Below are 13257 nucleotides of genomic sequence, written 5' to 3' on the forward strand. Positions count from 1 at the left end.
GCTCGGTGGCCGGAAGTAGAATGACTGCGCCACTCTGCTGGACGAGGAGGGAGAGAAAAGTACCACGTATTTCAATTTAAATCAGCTGGGTGGCCAGACAAACGAGTAGGTCACGTGAAAAGGAGGAAGAAAAAAAGTATAGCAGAGCGTGGTTTCGATCCACTGACCTCTGGGTTATGGGCCCAGCACGCTTCCACTGCGCCACTCTGCTGGACGAGGAGGGAGAGAAAAGTACCACGTATTTCAATTTAAATCAACTGGGTGGCCAGACAAACGAGTAGGTCACGTGAAAAGGAGGAAGAAGAAAAGTATAGCAGAGCGTGGTTTCGATCCACGGACCTCTGGGTTATGGGCCCAGCACGCTTCCACTGCGCCACTCTGCTGGACGAGGAGGGAGAGAAAAGTACCACGTATTTCAATTTAAATCAGCTGGGTGGCCAGACAAACGAGTAGGTCACGTGAAAAGGAGGAAGAAAAAATATAGCAGAGCGTGGTTTCGATCCACGGACCTCTGGGTTATGGGCCCAGCACGCTTCCACTTTTTTTTTCTTTATTGCCGGGCTTCGACATTACAAAACAGAACATAATAATATTGCCACGTATCATTGCAGTGTGTGTTCGTTCACGCTCAAGGCAGCAGGAAAGGGTCGTTATCACTTTTGTTCGTGGCGCGAGAAGCGACCAGACTAATCTAGATTGTTCGCAGCCATGAAAGGCTGCGTCTAGGTTTTTCCAGATTACCGTAGATGATCTTGACCTGTTATCTGGAAGTTTCCTTGCCGGCTTTAAATTGAGCGATGCCGCGAGCGGCGGACATTCGTAGTTCGACGAGCACGCTTGTTGCTGCCCGAGCTCGTCCAGACCCAGCGAAGGTTTTTTTCGGCGCTGGCTTCCTGAGAAGTTTCATCGACAAGTGCAGGCGGGCCCCGGATCCACTGCGACCCGGAGGTTCCGCAACCAGCCTCCCCCGCCCAGGCGCCGTGCCTTTGCCGGTGCTCGGGCAAACTGCGTGAAGTTCGTGCAAGCAGCAGCCCAGCCGGCCACCCGTGACGTCATGGGAGGCCCGGGACCTGCTGCCCCTCCCGTGTTCCGTGCGCCGCCCCCAAAGGCGCACTGTTTTTCATTTACAGTTACTTCCGACGCGACAGCTGACGACATCGTCGACGGCATCGAGTTGGTTGTCGGCCCGAAAGGGCTAGAGAGCCTCCAGCACCATGGAGGCATGAAGTTCTGCGTCGCCATGGCCTCGGCTGCGGCGGCGGAGAAGATGCTCGTGGAAGGCGCCTTCAACGTGAACGGCACTTCCGTCCCAGTAGCCTGCGTGGGTCCTGCCGTGGTCCACGTGACGGTTTTTCGTGTGCCGCTGTTCGTGGGAGACGCGGCGCTGGCGGCGGCACTGAGCTCCTACGGCAAGGTGCTTGACATCACCCATCCCGTCCTCAAGGGCCGTCGTCACGTCGGCAACGGGACGCGCGTGGTCCGGATCGAGATGAAGCAGGCGGTGCCGAACTTCTTGACCGTCCAGGGCCACCGCGTCATGTTTGACTACCGAGGCGTCCGGAAGGTGTGTTCCCGCTGCGGGCAGGACGGCCACATCGGCGCGGCGTGTCGAACGCCGCGGTGCGCTCGCTGCGAGGTGTTCGGCCACGACACGGCCGGATGCGGAGCGGCTTGCAGGCGCTGCGGTGGAAGCCACGCCACAGCGGACTGCCTGCGACCACGGTCCTATGCGGCGGCGGCCGCCTCGAGAAAGGAACCGAGCAAGGACAACGTGGTCGCAGAAACGCGGAGCACACCAACTGTCCGGACGCCTGTTGCCGACGCGGACCTTACGACCAGCAGCCCGAGGGAGCCCGAGCCCACCCCCGCGACGGAAGTGCCCGTGAAGGAGCAGCTCGAGGGGACGCCTTCAAACGAGGTGGAGCCGTTCGGTGCTGTTTTCGCGGAACCCTTGCCGCCGCTACCCCGCACAGCTTCCTTCAACACCGAGAGCAGCAGCGGCGATGAGTCGAGCGTGGCGTCGGGCGACCTGGTGGACGTACCGGACAAAGTCACGCCGCTTCGCCTGACAGGCGACTTGACGTGCGGCCAGGTGTCAGGAACGACGACTCCTGGAGGTGTGGACGACGCGCGCTTCCCGTCACCAGCCAGCCACACCCTCCCATCGGCGACCCTGGCGTCGGCATCGGCTACAGCGGCGAGCGTCGCCAAGACCACGCAGCAACCGGTGAGCGAGGCCACAAGCGCCGACGGCCCCGAAAACATGGACTTTTCCCGACCAGACTTCAAACGTGCCCACCCCCAATCATCGGAATCCGAAGGGACTGTTAACGAACGTTCTAGCAAAAAAGTGCCGCGCGCGCCAAGCGCCGCCCATGGCAGCGCTCTTTAGGTTGTATGCTATGCCGTCGGTGCTCTTGGCAGTCATGGCGGTTGTGCATCTCCTCTCCCTGAATGTTCGGGGATTTCAATCCGTAGACAGACAGAGAGAGGTGATGCACTTTGCCAGGGCTAGGGGCGTCGACATCCTGTTTTTACAGGAATGCAACTTCCGTACTTCACTTGATGTGCTGAATTTCACCACCCGGTTTTCTGTTTTTGCTTATTTTTCGTTGACTGATTTTCATATGTGCGGTGTTGGTGTCGTTTTTGTAAACTCCTGCCTGCGCGCGGTTGCTCATTGCACTTTCGGGCTGGACGGCCGCACTCTTGCGGTCGACTTCACACTAAACCAGCGGCGGGTACGTGCGTTGGTTGTATATGCGCCAGCACGGCGGACTAGTAGTTCTGATTTTTTTGAGCGCCTCGACTCATTCCTCCTTGATCCCTACCCCACTTTCATCGTCGGTGACTTCAATTGTGTACTTAACATCGACCGTGACGTCCGCGGACGGGGTCACGGTCGCCGTTATTGCGGTGCCCCCGCGCTCCGCGATCTCGTGACTCAGTTCCGCTTGTCTGACGCGTGGGTGCAGCTTCACGGGGATGCCTTTGGAGCGACCTTTGAGAGAGCACAGTCAGCGAGTCGGATAGACAAATTCTATTTTCCACCAGAGCTCGCTTCTTTTGTCGTTAGCTGCGAAGTTCTCGCGTTCCCTGCAGGCACGCCGGTGATTTCCGATCACCACCCCTTGTCAGTCAGGCTCGACTTTGGTGAGGACACCCCACGTACTTTTACGGGGCGCATGGACACGAGCCTACTGGCGGACCCGGAAAGCGTGGCGTCGCTGCGTACGGCGTTGGCAGCATCGTGCAAGAGCTTCGTTGCGACTGATTCATGGGACACACTCAAGGCTCGTTGGCAGGCAACTCTGGTGGCGGCCGGTCAAGACCGCAGACGCCGGGTAACTCATGCACTGAATGACACCCTCAAGCGCATCCGTATAGTGCAAAGGGGAGCACCCTTAACCTTTGCCATGAGCGATTACCTGAGTCTACTTAAAGCACGTTACCACGTGTTGCTCTGCCAGTCATCACGGGCAGCTAGTCGTGCACACCAGCTCGGGCGGCCGATATCAGACCCGGCTGTGCTACGACACGTACGCGCAGGCACGGCAGAGGAATTCGCTCCCGCTACTGTGCCTTTCGTGACACTCCCAGACGGCACCCAAAGCAAAACCACGGCCGATATCTGCACGATCTTCGCAAGCCACTTTTCGAACCTGTTCTCTACGGACAGTTGGCTACATCTTCAAGATGGTTATGACGGGCGTCTACAAAGTTTTTTTGGAAACTTGCCACGAGTAGCTGAAGAGTTGCAGGAAAACCTTTGCGCACCAGCCACAAGCCCAGAGCTGCACGCCATCCTGCAGAGTATGAATGCAGCCTCTGCCCCCGGTCCAGACGGCATTCCAACAAGTTTTTATTCAAACTTTTTTTACGAGATCCAAGGAGCGCTCCTGAAGATGGTCAACGGCTTCCTCGCGGATGGGTTACGTCCAAACTCTTTCCGCGAATGTCGCATCATACTCATTCCGAAAGCGGGCGGTGACCCCTCCGACCCGCAAGCATGGCGGCCCATAAGCCTCTTAAACGCAGATTACAAAATAGTCACATCTTTACTGAACACAAGAATGCAGACGATCCTACCTCACCTAATCCACCGGGCTCAAACCAGCAGCGTCCCTGACCGCTCTGTGTTTGATGCATTGGCACTCACTAGAGACCTGTTCACATTTGCCAGCAGGACGGGCTTCAGCGGGTGCTTTGTTTCACTAGACCAGGCGAAAGCATTCGATCGGGTGGAACACTCGTATCTGTTCGGAGTCCTTGAAGCTTTCGGATTCCCTCCGCAAATTGTCAGCAGGCTGCGCTTACTTTACGCAGACCTGAACGCTCGTCTCTCCGTAAACGGCCACCAGAGCGCTCCCTTCTCAGTCACCAGGGGCATAAGGCAAGGATGCCCTCTCTCCCCAACATTCTTCGTGTTGTGCCTGGATCCACTCATCCGGCGCATTAACGACAGCCCATCCATACGCGGCTTCCCTCTGCCTGGCCAGGGCCAAATCAAGGTATCGGCCTACGCCGATGACGTGTCGCTTTTCCTCAAGGACGAGGATAGCTACGCCGCTTTTTCGCGGCTGTTTCTCGAGTACAGCGAGATATCTGGGGCCCTATTGAACAGGGGAAAAAGCAAGGCACTAAGGTTTGGTACCTTCACACCGAACCTTGCGGGCGAGGTGGAGTGGGTGCAGGGAGTGCAAGTCCTGGGAGTGGTATTCCTCGCCAGCGGAGAAGTAGCCCGCGAAACCTGGACTAACCTCCGCACGAACGCTGAGAAACGCCTCTCGGTGGCGTCAACTTTCCGCCTTTCAATGGCAGAGCGCTGCTATATAGTTAAGTCCACAATCCTAGCCGCATGTTTTTTTGTCGCCCGCGTCGCAAACCCACCGCGCACGTTTGCGCGCAGGCTAACCTCGGCCTGTGGCTCTTTCGTTTGGGCGGGCAAAACCGAACTTGTGTCACGAATGTTCATGCGCCTTCCATCGTACATGGGTGGGTTTGGTATACCTTGTATCCGCACCATGTGCAATGTGCTCGCCTTGCGAGGAGTACGAGATCTTGTACGCAACCCAGACTATCCCGGGAGAACACTCCTCACATACTTTCTGGGTACAGCGCGTAACGTGTTTTTTTTCACAACACGTGGTTGGCCCTACAGCCGAGCAGCCGCCGGCATTTTTCGTTAATGTGCGTCGCACACTGACGTCGTTGACTGCCAGCGTGCCCGATCTGGATGTTGATGAAACCCCGCCCTCCAGAATGTGTGAAGCACTAACGGTCGCTGCGCTGACCCGCGAACAACTCCAGAAAACGAGACGGGCACGCTGGCGCCAACTGACCTCAGCTACGCTTCCTGCAGATGTCAGGGACTTCGGCTGGCTGCGAGGCTGGCGGGTCCTGCCCACAAGAGACCGCCTTGCGGCGTGGGGCGTGGCGCCCTCCGCCCGATGCCCGCAGTGCGGTCTGCTTGAAACTTTGCAGCACACAATGTTTGAGTGTGTAGTTGCGCGCACCTTTTGGACATTAGTGCCACGCATGTTTTTAACCCGCCTCGAAGCGCGCACTAGTTCACGCGAACTGTTCACAAATATGCTCTTGTGTGTCGGCATGTTCGTTTTGTGGCGGAAGCGTGGAGTGGCATCCTTAAATGGGCGTCCGCAAAGAACAATGTTCCCAATGTTGCAGCGCCTGCGCACGCGCCTCTTTGAACAAGCATGCATGGACGCTCTGTCAATGAGCGAGGCCGAGTTCTTGCGCAAATGGTCGACATACTTTATCGTCCTGCGCGGCGGTCGAGTATCGGCATTTTTACTGCATTACTGACGTGCTCAGTGCTGCGTCACTGCGCATGTGCTTGACTGATCAGAGAATTAAGTTCATCTGTTTTGTTTTGTATTTTCTATGTTAAAACAGAAAAAATAAACTTCTCTTTCTACGCAGCCGCCGAGTGATTCAGTTGTTTTCCGGGCGCAAGTCAGCCCAAATAAAGAGCTTCATTTGCAAGTATTTCTGGTGTCTTCCTGACCACTGGACTGCCGTCACTACAACGTGACATCTGGTGGAGGTGCGGGGTAGCCTCCCATGTTCCGGACACCCCCTACAAGCCGTGACGCCAGCCCTCTGAGTCATCAACCGCAGGACCTGAGTCCAGTCCACCGCGCTAGCCGACGCCTTCAAGGGGACGCACCAGAGTTCGGGAATCTGCCGGACCCTACCCGGAAGCGGAAGCCAGCCGCAACGTCTACCATGAGCTTGCCCCAGACGACGACTCCAATCATTCTTCACCAGCCCCGGGTGCCACCAACCTTCGACGCTTCGCCTGGCGCCGACCCCGAAGAATGGCTGGGGTAATTAATTAGTGATTTGCCATCACATAGTAACTAGTACTCAAATATATGTGGCGCCACCAGTACCACAGAAACAGCGAAGGTGGTGCGGAAAACGCTTCCGCCTCTACCCACTTTAGACAGTCAAAGTGCCCCCTGAATTTTTCATGAAGATTTTAGCCCGTAGACTACAGTCAGTAATTCAAGATATAGTCGGTCCCCACCAGACGTGTGGGATCAAGGGACTCTCGATTGTTTCCAATATTCATAGAGCGAGGTGTGTGCTGGAATGTTGTGATAACACAAATAGCTGTGTAGCCATCCTTCAGCTAGATCTTGAGAAGGCATTTGATTGTGTTTCGCACGATATCTTGTTCTGCATACTCGACCATGTGAATGTAGGATCCATTATTTGCGAGGGAGTGGCCTTGGCGTACCGGAGCTGCGCGACAAGATTAATTGTAAATAAGAGTTTGGGGGCCCCCATTAGCCTGCAGCGTTCGGTGCGCCAGGGTTGTCCCCTCAGCCCTCTTCTATTCTGCATATACATTGAAGCGTTATGTTTGAATATCATGGAAAGTGAAAAAATTCGAGGCTTCCAGCTACAGGCGGCAGAAGTTAAGCTGCTGGCTTATGCGGATGATGTCGCGGTGTTCACAGTACATCGGGAAGGTGTAACCGAGGCCGTGGCATGCGTAAAAGAATTCACCAAGGTCACCGGTAGTAAAGTGAATTGGTCAAAGTCCCTGGGGCTTTGGCACGGAGAATGGCCAACGAAGCCCGGCAATTTTGCAAACGTGTCCTGGGTGACGACCCCAGTAAAGTACTTAGGCGTCCCACTGGATGGTTATCGCGATAGCGATTCGTACTGGAAAGCGCAGACGCAAGCCACGCGTGAAAAGGTGGAGAGGTGGAAAGGGCGACATCTTTCAATTTTCGCAAGGGCCATAGTGTGTAATCTGTTTTTTTATGTCTAGGCTGTGGTACGTGATGCAAGTGTTGCATTGTGCAAGGATGAACGTACAGAGACTGCGCTGGGTCTTTGCCGTTTTTGTGTGGGCTGCTGACTGGGAACGCTGCAGCCGGACCAATTTGTTTAGGCGGGTGAAGGACGGTGGCCTGAGTCTGGGACACTTATTTCTGCGGCAGATTGTAAGCAGATTTTGTATTGTGCGCGATGTAAGCGATCCATTTTTGCGTACTGTGTGCCAATTAAGGCTCGGAAATGCACTGCCGGACTTTGTTGTCTCAACCGAAAGTTTCTCGGGACGTATTTTTGGTTACTTTAGAGAGGTTGTCGCGAGTGTTCGATTCCTGTCTGTTCGATTTTCGTATGAATATTTATCTTCTGTTAGCAGAAAGAAGTTGTACAAGGATTTGTGCGATGTAGTTCTTCCACAACCTATGTACAGGGCCTTATACAATGGAGGCCTGGGACGCGACGTACTTAAGCGCGTGAAGGCGATGCAGGTGCCGCCAAGTGCAAAAACTTTTTTCTTTAAGTTACATACCGGAACACTACCAGTAAAGGAATTCTTGGAAAGGAAGCATTTATTTCTACCTTGGGGATCACATTGTTTAATTTGTAAACAACCTGAAACAATAGACCATGTTTTTTTGCACTGTTGGGAGGGGGTATACTTCTGGGACATCTTACAAAGGACTTTAAAAAAGGAATTACCGCTGCACTCTCATGGTATTCGGTACTTGCCTGTAGAGAGTGAGGATGGGACACCATTTGACCTTATTATGCTAATGGGCCTCCATTGTATTTGGCGCTCAAGAATGGCAGGATATCATCGCGACCCTGATGCACGGCCAGCACGGATCTATTTTCGGGAGTGCATGCATAAGTATATTGAAGTTCAGAAACTTGCTCCTGAAGCTCCCGATTGGCTCGAAAGAGTCGAGCCTTTGGTGACACTTAAAGAGTTTTAACGTGACGAAGCCACGCCCCACCAGGCGGATAGTGTTGTTAATTATTGCTCATTGTTCTCTGTAAGTGTATTTGTGTACTGTGGTTCTTGCCGAAATCAGGCAATAAAGGGAAAAAAAAGCAGAGTGGCGCATTAGAAGCGTGCTGGGCCCATAACCCAGAGGTCCGTGGATCGAAACCACGCTCTGCTATATTTTTTCTTCCTCCTTTTCACGTGACCTACTCGTTTGTCTGGCCACCCAGCTGATTTAAATTGAAATACGTGGTACTTTTCTCTCTCTCCTCGTCCAGCAGAGTGGCGCAGTCATTCTACTTCCGGCCACACCAGTGAACAGTCGCAGAATCATGAGCTCCGGTGGAGCGGCGATAGCGGCCCTTGCTGGCCGCGGAAACAGGTCCGACATTGAAGCAGATAAGGATTACGAGATTATTTTGCCTACTCTGCCAACAGGACGTGTTGTTCTCAACACGGTGTTTTTGCACGGCGACGTGCGAGCGCGGCCCTACAAGGTCGAAGACTTTCGTGACGCCCTCGCCCAAGCGGGTGCGCTCCCCGACGTTGTGGCGTTGGGGGCGTACCAAATCAACCATGTTTGGGCGGTGACACTCAACAGCGCTGAAGCAACGAAGCGATTGGCGGCTTTCAAGGAGCTTCCAGTTAAAGGACGCCGGTGTCTTATATTCGACACCGAGGACCACGTGCTGAAACTGCGGCTACACTAGATGCTGCACGGCGTCGCCGACGAAGATATCCGGACTGCGTTTGCGGCCTTCGGGAACGTGACGGAGGTAACCCGTGAGCGTTGGCGAGTGCAAGGAGTGAAAGAAAAGGGCTCCACCACAAGGATAGTTCTGCTCAAGCTGAAGCCTGGAATGAAGGCGGACGACCTCCCCCACCAGATAAGAGTCGCCGGCGAGCTTGCCCTTGTGGTCGTGCCTGGGCGGCCCATGCAGTGTTTGCGTTGTCAGGGAAGCGGACATGTCCGACGTGACTGCAAGATACCTCGCTGCTCACGCTGCCGACGCTTCGGACATTCGGAAGATGGGTGTGTCCGCACATACGCTGCCGCAAAGGTGCCAGCGCTTAGAGAGAAGACACCGGAAGACGTTATGGACGTCGTCGAGGCTGAGGAAGCAGCCAAGGGGACCGATGGTGTGGAAAGCTCTGCGGTGGCTCCCAGCGTGACAACTCCGACGACCACTGAAAAAGAGGCGGGCGAGGGCGTGGACAAGAAACAGGTACTGCCATCCGTTGTTTCGGAGGTGCCTGTGAGCGAGGAAGCGCCCCTTCAAGGGACAAGTGCTCCGGCAGCATCGGCGGATGAGAACACCAATGCGGAGAACGGCGGCCGGTCAACGAGCGCTGGCAGTGCGCCGAAGCGCCCGCACGCCGACGCCGGTGACGGGGCGGATAAGCAGGTCCCTGGCAACGCCGAGGAACCACCAGCGAAAACTGTGCAGGGACGACGACCTTCCTTCAGACCGCAACCTAACGTCGCGACGGGCCGGAGGGCGGCCGAAAAGCCCCTCTCGCAGCACGTCCAGCCCGATAATTACGATGGCGGCGGGACTTCTGGAAGCGTCTAGCGACGTGCTAGGCGCGAAAGGTAAGCACCATGCTCCCAGCGTCCTTCTAAAGTACGAAAATGGCGATGCAACCGTCACTGAGCGTAGCAACGCTTAACGTCCGTGGGTTTGCATCGAAAAGAAAGCAAAGTCAAGTATACCGTATTTTAACGGACCAGGACGTGGACGTGTTTGCGGTTCAGGAAACCAAAATAGAAGGGGAAGAGGACACGGGGAGCATGGTGCAGCGTTTCACGTCGAGGTACGATGTGGCGGTTAGTCACGCGGTTAGCACATCGGCCGGGTGCCTTCTGTTCGTTAAGAAGTTGCCAGGACTGACAGTGCAAGAAGTGATTTCATGTATGCAAGGTCGCTTTATTGTTTGTGACTTCGTTTTTCATAACAGCGAATGGCGCGTTCTTTGTGTTTATGCACCGAATGCGGCTGATGAAAGGTTAAATTTTTTCGTGAGCATCCAGCGATATCTAAATAGTGGGCGACAACTCGTCGTTATGGGCGATTTCAATTGTGTCTTAAGTGCTCGAGATAAGACAAGTAGCCGCGCCTTTAGAGACGCAAGCACGGATGTTTTGTCGCAGCTAGTTGGCGAATTTGCTCTAGATGATGTAGCGGAGTGTTTGGAGGGAGCGCGCAGCGTGAAATACACGCATTTCCAAGGTTCTAGTCATGCCCGGCCCGACCGTAATTATTTATCGTTGGATGCGATTCCGAAATGCCAAAATTATATCGTTATGCCAGTGTCTTTTTCGGATCACTGTCTTGTGAAATCTACAATCGGCCCTAGAAACCGAAGGAAAAAATTTGTGTGGGTACTGTGGAAGCTAAACTCCAAACTCTTAGAAGATGAAGCTTTAGTTGAAATAATTGCAGGGAAGCTTAAAGAGATAGAACAACGGCCTTGCACCACCATTGGAGAGCAGTGGGAATGGTGCAAAGAAATTAAGATGAAAGCTATAGAAAGAGGCAGTTGTATTCGACATGACGAAAAGCGAGAAGAAGCTTGTTTAAGGGCGACACTAAATCAGTTAATAGAGCACGAGTGCAAAGAGCCAGGGGTCTATAATGACGATATCAGAAAACTGAAAAAGAAAATTGAGTTATTAGATGAAGATCGATATCGAGGAGCGCTCGTTCGCGCCAGGGCCGAAAGATGCGCAGCAGGCGAGACGCCCACTAAACGGGCTCTCGGTCTCGAGAAAGCGCATGGTCGTCGAAACGACATAGAAGAGATAGAGTGGAACGGCAACCTCGTGACAGATAAAGACGGCATTGCACGTGCGTTTTAGGAGTACTATCAGCAACTGTTTGCATTTCGCGACATGAACATGGACAGGTTTAAGCGCGTGTTTCTTTCTTCCTTGCCACGACTAGATGCTGACACATCAGAAAGGTTGGAGCTGCCGATTTCCGAACATGAAGTTGAGCGTGCCATTGATAATCTAAATCCAGGGAAGTCGCCAGGGCCTGATGGCTTGAGCGCTGCTTTTTATAAAGCATTTAAAAAAGTGTTGTCCCCATTGTTAGCTGCAGTATTTAACGAAGGCTACGATCTTAACTTGTTGCCGCCTTCTTTTTCGTCGTCACATACTGTACTAATCCCTAAAACAGAACAAACTGAGAAATTGAGATTGGTGACGTCATAGAGGCCAATAGCCGTAACAAATGTTGATTACAAAATACTAATGAAAGTACTAGCAGCCAGATTACAGACCGTTATTAAGGAGATTGTTGGGCCTCACCAGACTTGCGGCATCAAGGGAAGGGCCATTGCTACCAACATACATAAGGCCAGATGCGTACTGGAGTGTTGTGACGCAACATGCGGTAGCGTCGCGGTTCTACAGCTCGACCTTGAAAAAGCGTTTGATTGTGTTTCACATGATGCCTTGTTTGCAGTTCTAGATTACATTAATGTGGGTTCTGTTATCAGTGGGGGCGTGGCCTTGGCGTACCGAAACTGCACTACAAGATTAATTGTCAACAAGGAACTCGGTGCACCCGTAAACGTGCGGCGTTCGGTGCGTCAGGGTTGCCCCCTCAGCCCGCTTCTGTTCTGCATTTATATTGAAACTTCGTGCTTGTCAATCCTTGAGAATGAAGATGTACAGGGCTTCCAAGTCCACATGACGGAGGTCAAACTTTTGGCGTATGCCGATGACGTAGCCGTCTTCTGTGCGAACAGAGAGAGCGTTAGCGTGGCAGTCGATGCCGTGAAAGATTTCAGCACGACAACTGGAAGTCCAGTGAATTGGGGAAAGTGTCTAAGGTTTTGGCACCGAGAGTGGCCATCGACGCCTTGCACGTTTGCCAACGTGGCTTGGGTCACAACACCGGTTAAGTATTTGGGTGTGCCTTTAGACTGTTATGAAGACAGTGAGCCATTTTGGCGCGACCAAGCCCAAGAAATACGTGAGAAGGCTGACAAATGGAGCGGTGTGGCGCTGTCTATCTTTGCACGCGCAACGGTCTCTAATCTGTTTTTTGTGGCCAAGTTGTGGTATGTAATGCAAACGCTTCACTGTTCCAGGTTAAACATTCAGAGGCTGCATCGGGTGTTTGCCGCTTTTGTTTCGGCGTCGAATTGGGAAAGGTGTAGACGGGATAACTTGTTTCGGAGTGTCAAAGACGGGGGTCTTGGGCTAGCACACTTATTCGCACGACAGCTCGTAAACAGATTCCTTTTCTTCCGCGACGTCACTGATCCATTTCTGCGCACTGTTTGCCAAGTAAGGCTCGTGCGGGCGTTGCCAAATTTTGTTGTTGCCACAGAAAGTATGCCAGGGCGCCTCTTTGGTTCTTTAAGAGAGGTCGTAAACAGTGTCAGAATTTTGACAACTCGTTTTTCGGTTGAATATTTGTGCTCAGTCAATAGGAAAAAATTGTATAAGGATGTATGCGATGACTTTTTCTCCGTTCCGTGTACAGAGCCTTGTACAGCGGCTATCCGGGTCAAGATGTATTGAAGCGGGTAAAAAGGATGCCAGTTTCCCCCGGAGTAAAAACGTTTTTCTTTAAGCTGCATACTGGTACGTTATCGGTAAAAACATTTCTTGAGGACAGGGGCTTTTTTCTGCCATGGGGGTTACTTTGTTTAATATGCAAACAGCCTGAGACAATAGATCATGTTTTTCTACACTGTTGGGAGGGGGTTTATTTTTGGGACGTGCTGCAAAGAACCCTTAAAAAAGACTTACCGTTAGATACACGTAGCATCAGGTTCCTGTCAACAGATAACGAAGATGGCGTGCCTCTGGATACCGTCATGTTAATCGGTCTGCACAGCCTCTGGCGGTCCCGGATGGCTGGGTTTCATTTAGACCCCGATGCTCGCCCTGCAAGGCTCTACTTTCGTGAAAGTATGCATGCGTTTTTTGAAATGCACAAATTGAAGCGTACAGTTCCCGA

Source organism: Amblyomma mixtum, chromosome 10, assembly GCF_055824585.1.
Source record: "Amblyomma mixtum isolate Tamu chromosome 10, ASM5582458v1, whole genome shotgun sequence".
Taxonomy (NCBI): domain Eukaryota; kingdom Metazoa; phylum Arthropoda; class Arachnida; order Ixodida; family Ixodidae; genus Amblyomma; species Amblyomma mixtum.